General features: G+C 36.0%; 1 long non-coding RNA gene across 1 annotated transcript in view; it reads left to right on the top strand.

Annotated features, from left to right (window-relative positions):
• Window positions 1-9,556: 9,556 nt before the first annotated feature.
• The window catches only part of LOC130052296 (uncharacterized), a 24,006-nt gene continuing 19,013 nt past the window's right edge, over window positions 9,557-14,549 (top strand). Inside the window, exon 1 of the long non-coding RNA XR_008800634.1 lies at window positions 9,557-9,606. This is a non-coding gene — a long non-coding RNA (uncharacterized LOC130052296). The remainder of the gene's footprint in view (window positions 9,607-14,549) is intronic.

Genomic DNA, 14,549 nt, shown 5'->3' with positions numbered 1-14,549 from the left:
CGAAGTCATTTCTTTTAAACTATTTATCAATTCGTCTTTATTCCCAATATTCTGACTTGAAGTTATATATAGAATTTCTGTTCTTGCTTACCGTAACACCTACCCAGATGTATTGCATAACTCTGTCAGGCTGACTTTGGTAGACCTTGTATAACATACATTTAACGTTGGTCATGTTACGTTCGGTCCAGATCCTTTTATGTCAACAATTTCACCATACTAGTAATATATTGTTGAGCTAGTATTGACGCAAAAAATTCGATTGGGAATCATTTTGACCAAACCTTGACCGTGTGTCGACACTCTGCTTGATTGTTCAGTGGGAAAGTTGCGCATACTCCATTGGACCAAAACTGGTCCAACGCCAAGTATGTCAATCATTTTACCAGAGTAGTTCTCTGCAAATGAATTTAGTGGGAACTAGTAGGATTCTAAAGTTGAACCAACCTTTGAATTTTCGGATACAGAAGGTAATTTTGCCTAAAGCGGGGGAGGTGACATGCGAAAGAAAAGGGACAAGTGAAAAGTAGTGGGGGATGATCCGGAAAACCAATGAACACTTCCGGTATTTACTCCATTTGTTCTATTTAGGAGATGCTTACTCCTCTTAGGCACACTATCCCACCTCTGGTGTGTTCAGGGGTCCGTGTTTGCCCAAATCTCTATGTTGCATTGCATATAGGAGTCATGAGATTGATCACTGTTCGTTATCTTCACCTTTCATCATAAAGCCAACAAGAAAATTATTGACGCCAGTGTCAAAGTGTGTAGCAAACAGTTAAACTTGCATAAAACAAATGAATGTTTATTCCTCCAAATAACCTCTTTCGTGATATTTTTTTGTTTTTTACTGTACATGGATTAAAATGTTCACCCAGTGCAATTACTGGTTCATGTCCACGCATTCATACGCAACTTAATCACATGGAAATTGACTATCCTATTGCAAACATTTACATTTTGTTTTACTATATACTTTGTCTCTTCAATATGGAAATGTTGTAAACTAGCCTACAAATCTAAGCTAATAGATGTAAACTTTGTAAAATTGAACTGACTCATACAAAGTACAGCAAATATGTTGAACCATTTACTTTTCAAGCATATGGCGACATCGAAGTTCTTTTCTCAAAACAGAAAAACGATCACCTTTAATAAACTTTAATTCGCCGCGTAGCAGAAATCTACCGGGTAAGCAGAATGATAATATTATACGAGCAATCGTATACATCAATGATTGTAATGGACTACATGCCGTTGACAATGGACAACTATCAGTGTATTTGCATTGGGTTTAATGATAAAACCAAAATTTAATTCTAAAAATATTGTGTTGATTATGATTATCATGTTCATCCATATTTTTATGCCCCCGAGATCGGGGGGGGGGGGGGGGGGGGGGGGGTATTGTTTTTGTCCTTTCTGTCATTCTATCTGAAACTTTAACCTTGCTAATAACTTTTGAACAGTAAGTGCTAGAGTTTTGATATTTCATATGAGTATTTCTTGTGACAACACCGTTCCGTGGGTACCAAAATTTTTTAACCTTGACCTTGGAGTTTGACCTACTTTTGGAAAACTTTAACCTTGCTAATAACTTTCGAACAGTAAGTGATAGAGCTTTGATATTTGACATGAGTATTCCTTATGACAAGACCTTTCTGTGGGTACTAAACCTTTTGACCTTGACATTTGACCTACTTTTTAAAAAATTGACATTGGTTATAACTTCTAAATGGTAAATATTATAGCTTTCATATTGCACATGAGCATTTCTTGTGACAAGATCTTTCTACTGGTACCAAGATATTTGTCCTTGTGCCCTTGGCCATCTTCGGAATTGGCCATAATTATCGGGGGCATTTGTGTTTCACAAACACAGCTTGTTTCTTCTTAAATCTATCCTATCATATTTTGTTCTATAACTGATTTTTACTTTTATAAACTGGTTACAAAAGAGTGAATTTGTCCCTGGTGATGTTGAATCCTGCTCGTTGTTAGGGTTGTGCTCGTTCTTGGTGTTCCAGGCGTAGTTCGAGCTCTAGGCGCTTTTAGTGTCCCGGATGTGTTGAATGTTGTCAGTTGGTGTGGCTGATTCAATGGTGCCACTGGCGTGAGTCCGTAGGGTTGACCCGCTCTCAATAATGGCTCAGGTTGCTGAACAGTCAGTTTGGTAGGTCAATATACAAAAAACGTGGCGGAGTTGTCCGAGATAAAGTGGGATATTCCGGAAGCACTGCTGACGCCGGGTTGATATAAAATCTGGCTGATACGTTGCTGGATCGAAAAATATCTCCGTGTCACTTAAGCCCGGTTGAATCCCTTTGTTGGATAATGAAGCTGGAATGATGTCAATTTTTCCATGAACAAAAAATCTAAAGTCCGATTTCTCCAGTCCTTATACCAAATTTTGTTCTAAAACTGTATTTTTAAACTGATGACTGAAGAAGTATAGTTAAATTATCTGCAGATCTGTAGCTCTCTTGAGAAAATGTTGGGACAGATCAGAGAACTACAGATCCACCCCTTATAAAAACCTTCGATTTACGGTGCACACAAAAATGCGTATGGTAGAGGCCTCATATCGTTGTATTCTTGTATTGCCATCTCAGAAATATAATAACAACAAATTCCTAACATAATTTATGTTTTATTATGGGACTTTAATGAATATTTGAAGGTATGTTTGGACACGAGTATAGTAGGGAAATATGTTAGGAATTTTTTGACTCGTACAAAAGAGTGGATCTATAGCTCTCTGATCTGTCTCAATATTTTCTCAGAGAGCTACATCAGTTAAATCAGCCATGGCACAAAGCTTGACATGCATTTACTCATATGGCAGTAAAACCCGCAATCTGCGTGTGCCTTTATGCCGAATTATGGCTGTGAGCGGGTTTAGGCAATAAGGAATAACTCCTTTATACATTACTTCTAGACAAGTGGAACTATTGTGCCATTCCCCTGGACTTAATTTATTCTAGACTCCTTTTTATTGACATTATTTCGCAATATAACCCAGACTCAAAGGCCTAGCGAATCTCTAGACCAGTGTGCTTCACAGGTTGGAGTAGCGTAGAATCATTGAATTGAACAGAAGGTCGCCAAGCACATGGCTATCCTTGGGGAAAAAAGGTGGAGGAACTAGATCCAACCAAACTCGCAGCATCGAAAAATAACAACCTCTGTTATATCTGTAGTGAAATGGAGCATTGATCGGTAGATTTCCCCATGTACCCTGTTACAAAATGCGGACAGTTAGGACCCTGGATAAGTGACCGACAGCCACTAGAAATCGAAGTAATGACTTTTACAATGAGGTCAACGAGCCATCAAAACCCTGGAACCCCTAAAAAGAAGAGTGAACTTGTATGATTGCGTTCAAACTGTGTGACTTGTTTCCATGTGTTCTTATAATAGTTTTAAAAATTGCATGTTCAATAATATGTAAAACATACAAATTGGTTTATATTTTACTAATTCCGAGAAATTGTTTCTCATTGAATTAAGGCGTCCCCATACAAAAATAATGCATAGCAGTTGCCACCACTCATATTTACTTTAACAAGGATCCGTGTTTACCCTACTCTCCATTGTGTAATCATTATAAGATTGTTCATTATCTTCACTTTTTCATCAACAATTATGAGACTTCCTATATTAAAAAAAAAGAGAGAAAAAAGATAGTTGATGTAGTAAAAACCCAGATCTATAGAGAGAGCAAGTGCTCCGATAAAGGGAAGTTTAAAATGCATCTAATGCAGGATACTCTTTTTTTCATTTTCAAGAATATGTCAGACATAATCAAATGCGGAAAGGGGGTTTCTTTATGTGTCAGAAGTGTGTCCTAACTCTTCCTTTGGTAACAGAAATATAAATATATACACTTTATACACCACCATACACCGTATATCGTTACCCCTTTACACTCTGCTCGCAATAATTATGTAAACTAGAGCAAAGCTCGTTGCAAAGCAAGGAGAGGTCTTCCGTCGGAGCTGTGTGACATAAAAACCTTGAATTTGAACATATATCCTTGGGTCAGTTCATAATACAGCCTCAGTTAACATGAAAATCTGTTGTAAGTATGAAATATAAATGTTTCTTCATTACTTGATATGGCCAGAACAGGGTTTGTATTTTCTAAAAAGTGAACTTGACAATGTGACCATGGGTCAAGGCCAGGACATATTCTTTGATCATATGGAAACTTTTTATCAGTATTAATATAAAAAATTTGCCATTAGTAAGATATATTAAGACTCTAATCAATTTTTAATTTTTAGACCTTTAGAAATGGTGCAAATGACCTTACATCAAGAATATTCATGTTATGGTCATTAATAATCTTTATGTGAAGAATGAGCTTACGGTGTATTTTTAAAAGTTGTGGTCTGGGCACATTTGCACGGATAGACGGACTTGGCGATATCTCAAACTTTATTTGCTGGCACTATAATTAGTGTTCGGTAATATTGTTGTCTGTTCTTCCAGCTCGAAGAGGCAGTCTCTTTTGTTAGATTGTCAGATATTAATGGGAAGGTTTTATAAAAAGTAATGTTTTATATTGTAGATGTCATAAAAACATTGCTTTTCCGTAAAGGGCAATGGGCAATAACGGTAACGATTTTCCATTGAATTGCAATACGTGTTTTTGGACCGATAAAATGCTGAAAATTGTAACTGATGATGTTTTTCATCCTTGTTTGGAAATGTGTAACATCATCCCCCCTCCCCTCGACAAAAATGGTTATCCTGCTTTCCCATAGCATCCACAGATACAGAGCAGGGAAGAGTGGTCAGAGAGATGACTAATATTAGTTTATTTCAGACCATACTTCGAGTCAAAGCACCTTATCCTCCTGGGTTTTTTGTTTTGTTTTTTTTGTTTTTTGAGTTCATCCTCGTGAGTGATTTTACAAAAGACGAATACAAGTTAAGTTTTTAGAAAGAAAATAATCAACTGTGACAGGAAGATAAGTACTGTAACGATATAAGTAGTTTGGCTACGCTGGCGATTCTGACTTCTCGTATGTAATTATGAAATGGTTTGAGAATTTAATATATATCATTGAAATGAAGCTATAAAGGTGTACTACGAATTTTTATCGTTAGGTGTTTAATAAATTTATACTACTCAAGTGCAAGCGTGTATGATCTCATTCCACGAATCAGACTTTTGAGGCGCGCGTGTATGTGGGATTAAATTCTTTCAGCATTTAACTTTTCAGTCCCAATAATGAAGAAAAAATTATTATTTAGATTTATGAAATTTATGGCTCAGGGCATACAATAAAGGTTTATAGCTGTTACCAATATTTTATCATACAACAAAATTATGATAGCATAATATTCAGACTGAAGAGAATAATTCATCGAGTTTGAATTATTTATACATACAAATCAAATAAATTGCTCTCAAATATTGAATATTTTATTAAACTTTAATATCTATCTGCGTAAATACATGTAGGTATATTATGTACATACACAGTGCGCACAGAAGTCGCGTATGAATTTCACGCCAGGGACACGTGCCGCAGTTACATAATTTGGACCAGGAGTTCTGAATCAATGTTTAATCAAAGTCATTGTTTTTAAACAATAAAACAACAAATCATTTGAAATGAGACTGGTCGGCCATGGGTTTCTGAATATTCTATACGCATGTTTAGATTTGGTTTAATCATGATTATAAACTATTGATTTCGAAACATGTTCAGAAATAAATTGTTATGTTTGTAAAATGTATCCATTTTCTTTTTCAAAACGAAGAATTAAAGTAGTGTGAAATCACAGATCGCTAGTCCAGCAGCGATGAAACTCCGATATTAAACACACATTCAATTAGACATGATTGAGAAACGAACTGTATATTAAATTGCAGATTTTAAAATTGATGCCTGACACAATGCTCTAGAGTTTTAAATTTAAAACAAATCAAACGTAAGACCAGGGACGTATAAACAAGTATATACATCCCCGGAAAGACTGAATTATGTTTATGAGATCAATAAGATGTTAAAGAACAACTTTTCCAGCGAAAGCCATATCGAAATATTTACCGTTTTTGAGTTATAAAGCGAAAACTTTGAAGATCCCTAGATCCCTAATTTAAGGGGCCAGCCCCTTTTTAGGGATATCAAAAGAAAGCTCTTAACATTTTGCACAACTTTTGTTCTCCACGTCTTAACAAAATATTTTTAGTTTAAAAGATACAAAGGAAAATATGTGTAATTTTTTGCTCCTTTGGGCGTCCTAATTCTTTAACCCTGTCAACCACCATTTCGAACGTTGTAATCAAAAAATAAAATACGATGTGCACAACTACAATGCTCCTACTTTTCATTTTCAATGCATTTTCTGCTCAAGCTTATACAGTCTCGGAGCCTTTGTCTGGAAACCAAAGCCCCTAAAATTTCATTCAAAGGGGAAGAACTCGTGAACAGAAGGGAATTGCTGAAATATAGTACATGATTATAAAATTGTTCTGTAAAGTTTATAAATCCTGAAAATTTGAGCAAAATCCATGCAGAAATGAGCGAGATATGAAGCTTCAAAGTTATTACGGAAGACCTTAATTAGATTTTCTTACATAACGTACATGTAGTGATGATCGGGAGAAATAGAGGGGCAATTTCAAGGTCACAATATGAATAATGACCTTCGCGCAAATATAAAAATGTTGAGTGATTTGATACGAAATTGAAATAATATATTATTTGACAAGAAAATCTTTCACGTATACGGCTTATCACTTGATAACGGCAGTCAATATAACGACAACATATAGACATGAACTTGTAAGGTGTACGTCGTGACGTACTTTTTCGTTGTGATCCCATAGGGTGCGAAGTGCACAGATAGTTGTTTTCCATAATAGAGTTTAGGTCCAAAGTACTTTTAGAGTAAAAATGAATTATATCTAAATATATAGCGTAAAAATATATGGGATCCGGGTTAGAATAGGTCCTCACTTCCCCTTGCTTGTCGTCAAAGGCGACTAAATGGGGTGGTCTTTCGGATGAGATCGCAAAAACCTAGGTCCCGTGTCACAGCAGGTGTGGCACGATAAAGATCCCTTCCTGCTCAAAGGCCGTAAGCGCCGAGCACAGGCCTAAAATTTGCAGTTCTTCACCGGCAGTAATGACGTCGGAGAATCATGACGTCTCCTTATGAGTGAGACATTCTCCAGTTCAACAATAAAAAATCAATCACATAAGATTCAATACAAAGGCCTAATACAGAAAGATCTTACTCAAACCACACAATTTAGTGCACATATGCATAAACTCTTTGCATGTTATATAGAACTATCGAATAGCTGAGTTCATTGTTCACAAATCAAAGTGATTTTCAGAAAATACCCGCGTTTCCGAGAAATGAAAACGAAACCTGACGCCTATCTATTTTCTGTCAGCTGTTAGACGAGGTCAGTAAATTATGTGCAACTTGTTCATTGAATAAATGTGTAAACTTTCGACCATTGTTCTTTAATTCTTTATTTCAAAATTTAACAAAAAGGAATACACCAGGAATATTAACACGTTCACACGCTATCGCCCCAGATTTTCCCCACCTACCCAGCTTCACTTCCCCACCTTGACCGCACCAGGTGGCCTGCTGGCCACCTCCCCAGCTTGACCGCGCCAGGTCACGAGGTAGCCTGCTGGCCACCTGCTTGACCCCTACAATCCTGTCAATACCACTCAAAACTGCACTCCGCTGAACCGCCCATCGGCCCGCACTCAAAACTGCATTCAGTTGAACCGCCCATCGAGGGACCTTATACTATTGTACCATAGCTTGGCATGCTTTCTTTTGTTAAAAGTGTGGGTTATCTGTACATAACCCACACTTTTCTTCAAACCCCGCCCACATTCTCGAAAAAACAAAACAACATCACTGTCCACTGTATTAAGTTCCTCCAGATCAAAATTGCACATATCAAACACGAATAACTGACTCAGACTAAGTTCTCCAAATACATTATAGATATTCGCACTGAATCTCACTTACATGTATACCTTGATACAAAATAATATCGTCAATGGTCTCGTCCCAAAGACTTTCCATTTCCATATTCTCCTCAAGTCGAGAAACACGTGTAAGTAGAAATACGGGTATCATTTATAAAGAGTTTCATAAAAGACCCAGTCACGTGATAAGAACGCGTTTGAGAGATAAACTTGTTTAGCGAACAGAGTGAATCAGACTTGTGTTTCTTTTATGGTTTCGCGACTTACAATTCTTTTTTTTCTTTCTTATGTTTCACCATTTTTTTTAAAAAATCTATTGTATATACATGTAAATGTTTTTCCAGCCAATTTAGTCAAAATATGTATTAAAATAAAAATATCAAAACCAACAGTCCAAACATTTATATGCACTTTAAAAACGGCTTTTTAAAAACAATTAATGAACATACATTTTTCGGTGATAGAAAGTCATTATGATAGAAATATATGGTGTTTAAAGTGTAATGTAAAGACATAACAATTGGTATCATATTGTAAGCAGACGACCGCGCTTCCGAAAGCTATAATAAAATATAATGAATAATAGTAAACTATGATACAAGTCACTTACCCCATATAATATTGTTGATTATGTTCAGATACCCGATGGGCGTGGTCATAATGACCACACCCATCGGGTATCTGCACATAACCAACATTATCATATGGAGTAACTACTACCTAGGATACTAAGTATTTTACCTGTATAAATGAGAAACAAAGACAAAATTCCGTAACGCCTACTAAAGAACGCTGTCTGTTCCCCGCATTTATACCTCCGTACATCCTCTGAAATTCCTTACCATATTTGTTAATTCATAAAAATCTGCACTGTTGATATTGCATTTTAATTCGATTTTAAAAATAGCATAATTCTTTCCTTCAAAAGCCTGTAATTTAACATTGCACATCCATCTTCACTTTTAACTTCATGCGTATTTTGTTTATTTATCATTTTCTTGTACAAGTGAAGATAATGTATACTATTATTTGACCTTTGGTCACTCAACAACTACAACCCGATTGATTACATGTTTCCCTGACAAAATAGACATTACCCTTTATGATCTTGTAAACAAGCTATAAACATACATACTAATAATCTCTCTGTCGCCTCACCTCAAGGTTAATACATTTTTGTTCAGCATCCTACTTTTAATTTTTGTCTCACATTATTTAGCCAATGTCATTTCATTCATTACCCTTTTCCCATGTTTCAAAATTTTATTTTCTGTCCTCTGCAATGCAATTAATCACGTCTAATTAACGTCGGGATCGAGATCCTGAAAACATGTTTTAAAAAACCGAAGTACTGACGAACTTGAAGACATTTATTGAATTATAACCGAGTATGCAACAGGTGAGTTACTTGTTACAAAATATTGATCGATTTGACAACCCTAATATCTACATTAAACTTTCATTTCTGTAGGAATTCACAGTCGTTAAAATAGACGTACTATGTTTATTTGTATTCATACGCGCATTGTTTACAACTGCAAATAATTCTTGAGAAAATGCCTATCATTATAATTTTTAGAGAGATCAAAGGCAAAAACATTGGTAGTGTAGATATTGCAACATACAGGTAATAGCATTATTTTTGCCTTAAAATCCATTTTTAAAATCCAATTGATCATTTGTAAATGGTGCATGCTACAGATGATACAATGTGTTGTAAAGAATTGCAATATATGTCGCACCTTGAAAACACATACATATTTCCAAAAATCGGGTGTTAAATGTACCTAAAATGGCAAGGTAGAACTGGTTAGATTATGTGAACTTGCAGTGAACTGCTTCTCGATAATAACAACCAACGAATTCGAGTGGTGTTTACCGGTACATATAGCAGAAATTATTCTCTGTATTGATCAAAGGAAAGTGCGAGAAACTACAATCCTGTCGTGGAATTCAACTTTGATGAGAGTTTACCCTTTGGTGTCACGATGGATCATGCGATCGTGAGCTTTCCGGCGTAGCAAAGTCAGCCAAGCTCGTCTACTTTTGGGGTCCCTTTCTGTGTAGATCCTCAGTTCAAACACTTTAAAGGTCAAGTGTAATAAAAATAGATTTGAAAATAAAGTTTATAATTCATTAAAACCCTTTTTGAAAAGTTTATTGATGTGTTTATTTTTTTTTTTTTTTAAATCCAGGTAAATGCGCAAAATACCTATTCTAAAATCGTTGTATACAGAAACAAATGAATGGATTGTCACCCTTTCTTATGACGTCATCTGAGACAATTGTAGTTGTTTACACCTGTATATCATCGTTTTAATTTCTGTGAGAAATTGCCAGTTTTAGCAACACCGTGGATAGTGACGATGAAATACTGTAGATACACTTGAGTTTAGGGATTCAACCTTTATAATGTTTGTACCTACACCCGTTTCGAAACCATCAGATAGTAATATTTATATGATATATACATTTATATGTTCGACAAATATCTCATTGGAATCTCATTTAGAAATTATTTACCGGGCCAGTCCATAGAAAATTGGGAATAATATTGGAAAAAAATGTTCTATCAAAAGATAACCTTTGTATTTTACACAATCGAGGCTAATCAAAATCAGACTTCATAGATACTCGCCGTATACTCTATTGTAGCGATTGTGAGCGTATTTAACTAGATTGACTCTCACGTTTGTATTTTTTTTAATTATGAGATTGATCAGATTCAAATTATAATGTGTTTAGCTAGATATATATTTAACTGAAAAATGCCTTTTTGAAAAAAGAACAACAAAAGACAAAAGAAAAAAACTTATTGTGCACAACGTTATTTGTACCCCCCCCCCCCTTTTTAAAAAAAAAAACAAAAAAACATCTACATGTAGATACAATATCATAAAATGTAAATTAGGCCTATTAGTACATGTAATTTCTTCACAACACACGTCAGATGCGAAATTGATATATTACGGCACAAAGTTAACGAATTGTAGCATTTTGAGGTGTGAAATTTTGCCTTAATGATTCATGTTATATATGTAGCACATTAGGAGTGTAGCATATTAGGAAAAGGAAAAACTTGTACTTGTTTTCATAATGAACTTGAAAAAAAAAGCTTTGGAAATTGGACTGACCTCGCAATAAATAAGGTTTTATCAAAATGGGTTTTTAAAAATAAATTCATTTCCATTTTTACTATATTTTATTTTTTCAATATATATATATATATATATAGTGAAGAAATGAAATGATGACGATGAGTCCCTTATAAATATAGTATGAGTACGACAATATTCGAAAGATATTTCATTTAATGAAAGAAATAAAATCAATTCGAACTAGGTAATGGGTGACATTAATTTTTATGTGCAATCGCAAACCCATTGAATACAATGTCGCATTAAAGCATTCAGTGGTGAATGTAGAGAGGGGTGGATTGCGTGCACCCCCCCCCCTTTTTTTGGGTTGAACTTTTTATATAATTAAAATACATCCCTCCACTTGTTTCGTAGGATGTCCAGTTAATCATCACTTTGCACTTTGTTTGGAGTCAAACAGGATGATGCGTCAGGCTTGATGGAAACCTGATCCTCGTTAATTAAAGTGTCACTCACTTATCCTCGTGGCTTGTCACAAATCTGTGTCTCTTTTCAGTATCCAAATTCTTCGAAATTTAGTATCTTTTGGGAAAAGAAATATACTTAATCCCTGTCCCGATTTCACATTGCAGTTCAAAGCAGCGCATTGTACCATAAATACAGGACTTTTCTATGTAAACACTATAAAACCCTATCAATGCAGTCGAAAGTTGTCTCAGATGACGTCATAAGCTACGAGCGATAACTCACGTCACAACACATTTATCGATCGCTCAGGTAAAAGTTTGATAGCGCCGTGTAATTCACGCAAAGTGATTTTTATCAAAATTGCCATGGAAATTAATCCATAAGTGTACGACAGACATTTTTCTGTATAAAACTCAAGATTTAGGAAAATCACCGTACTTGACCTTTAAAAGCAATAATGTCCAAGTATCGATAATTCTGTAGGAGTCATTCAAAAGCGTCAAAAATCAACAATGGATTTTAAACTTCGCCGCTCCACAGATCACCATAATGATGCATTTGCTGCTCGAATGGATTTTTAAAACACAGATCGCCGTCACAAATCATAAATTCATCACCTCTCCCTTCTCTCTGTCAAATTATTGCGGCAGTGGTCGTTGCCCTGTCGTTCCACCTCCAATGGTCTTGACCCTTACTTCTATCGGAGGCTAACACAACTTCAAAATCACGCGACTTTAGTATGTAAAGTTTGAATATTTAACTGTGTTCCGGTAGAAACTCGAAAATCTATTAAAAAAACAGAAGAAGAAAAAATATCGGGATTATATTTTAATTAATATATCATTTCATTCAATTATGGACTTGCGTACATGGCAATCCATTGTGTAATTTCGTAATAGATTAGCGTCTAATCATGATACATGTATGTCAACTTCCCATATTTATGTAGCATTATTCCATTATCACCTGCATACTAGTATGGTGTTTATATCTCTCAACTAATTCGATACGCAAGAGCTTGTGCGTATGATCAGTTTTACAAATCGAGGCAGGCTACTAACAAACAAGTTTATGTTACAGGGGTTTCAGCAGTCTCGTTTCAAGTCAGAAATTCACACATTTTATGTCGTTTTAATGATCTAGCTTGCCAGTACAACCTATCATTGGGTCAACTGCTGTCTGGCGTGTTTCACACCGATCGTTAGACCGTTCTTGGCACACTGATTTGACTACGGATTACTCCGTTTACTTGATCAAGATATAGGGCTCATGGCGGGTGTCTCTTAGGCACCTGATCCCACCTCTGGTACATACAGGGGTCGTGTTTGCCCAACTCTCTATCTTGTATTCCTTAAAGGAGTTAAGAGATTGATCACCGTTCGTTATCTACACCTTTCATATATTAACAGAATTAAAAACTATATTTATTTCATTTAGCTAGAGACTTGAACTTTTTCATGCTATCGATGATTGTATGATTGGTTGTAATATTGTTTAACGTCCCTCTCGAGAATTTTTCACTCATGGAGACGTCGCCATTGTCGGTGAGGGGCTGCAAAATTTAGGCCTATGCTCGGCGCTTACAACTTTTGAGCAGGGAGGGTTCTTTACCACACCTGCTGTGACACGGGGCCTCGGTGTTTTGTGGTCTCATTCGAAGGACCGCCCCATTTAGTCGCTTCGCAAGGGGTACTGAGGACCTAATCTAACCCGGATCCCCACGGGACTGCTATGGATGAGAAAATGTATTGTGAAGAATTACATACAATGTAATTGTTTTACCATTAAGACGCAATAAAACTTTCAAAATTGGAAGAAAACTAAAAATGAAATCATGCTTACTTTAAGAATCTACCCAACAGTGCAAATTGCACACAACAGTGATCTGGAGAAATGTGTGTACAAATGATACACATTTTACGCTGACATATTTATACAATTTTCATGAAGGATATATACAGGAAAAGACACACATATACAATTGTCAGAGATTGATTAGTTATATATTGTTCAAAGTCCCACTCAAAAACATTTCACTCGTATGGAGACGTCACCATTGACGATGAAGAGCTGCAAAATGTTTAGAGCATGGACCATTTTTTGAGCCAGGCTCTTTAGGCCTATGTTCGGCGCTTGCGGTCTTTGAGCAGGGAGGGATCTTTATCGTGCGACACCTGCTGTGACACGGGGCCTCGGATTTTGCGGTTTCATCCGAAGGACGCCTTTTACGACAAGCAAGGGGTACTGAGGACCTATTCTAACCCGGATCCCCACGGAACTGGTCTCATCCGAAAGACCGGCCCATTTAATCACCTCTTATGACAAGCAAGGAACCTATTCTAATCCGGATGTTAAATATCAAACACAATCAACTAAATCTTGTCACGAATGTACGAAAGCCCAGAAGGCTCATTCAAGATTCGAAATTCAAAGTACGAGATTCGAAATTGAATATTGCTAGGGATCGGAGCTACCCAATGCACAACTCGGAGCTAATTGGAGCAATGTCCTGCATTTAAGAATTACACAGGAACCTACGAATGGACAAACATTTTTAAAGGCGTAAAAATGCGAACCAGGGACCCGTTTTACAAAACAACTTACGACAAAGTAGCAAGTCTTAAATTGTATTACACAGTTACTAGTTTAAATGATTGAATTAAAACGTTTCTGAGACTTAAAATTTTCAGCATTATTTTTTCACTATTTTACATTGAACCGACTGATCCTACAATAAACGAGAAAACTTCAGTATGTAAAGTTGGTCGCGAATTCTTTTGTAAAATGCACCCCTGAGGCGTTATAGTGCCAAAAAGGCATAACAACACAAAAGAAAGGCATAACAACACAAAAGAAAGGCATAACAACACAAAACAAAGGCGTAATAACGCGAATTTAAAGGCGTAATAGTTCAGAACATAGGCGCCAAAACGTGAAAGAAAGGCTTAATAATGCAAATTATTAATTGAACAGCACTTTTGAGCTAGCGAATCACAGAGAATTT

Source organism: Ostrea edulis, chromosome 2 (assembly GCF_947568905.1).
Source record: "Ostrea edulis chromosome 2, xbOstEdul1.1, whole genome shotgun sequence".
NCBI classification, from domain to species: domain Eukaryota; kingdom Metazoa; phylum Mollusca; class Bivalvia; order Ostreida; family Ostreidae; genus Ostrea; species Ostrea edulis.
The sequence above is the reverse complement of the archived record's forward strand: the minus strand, read 5'-3'. Positions and strand labels throughout refer to the sequence as shown.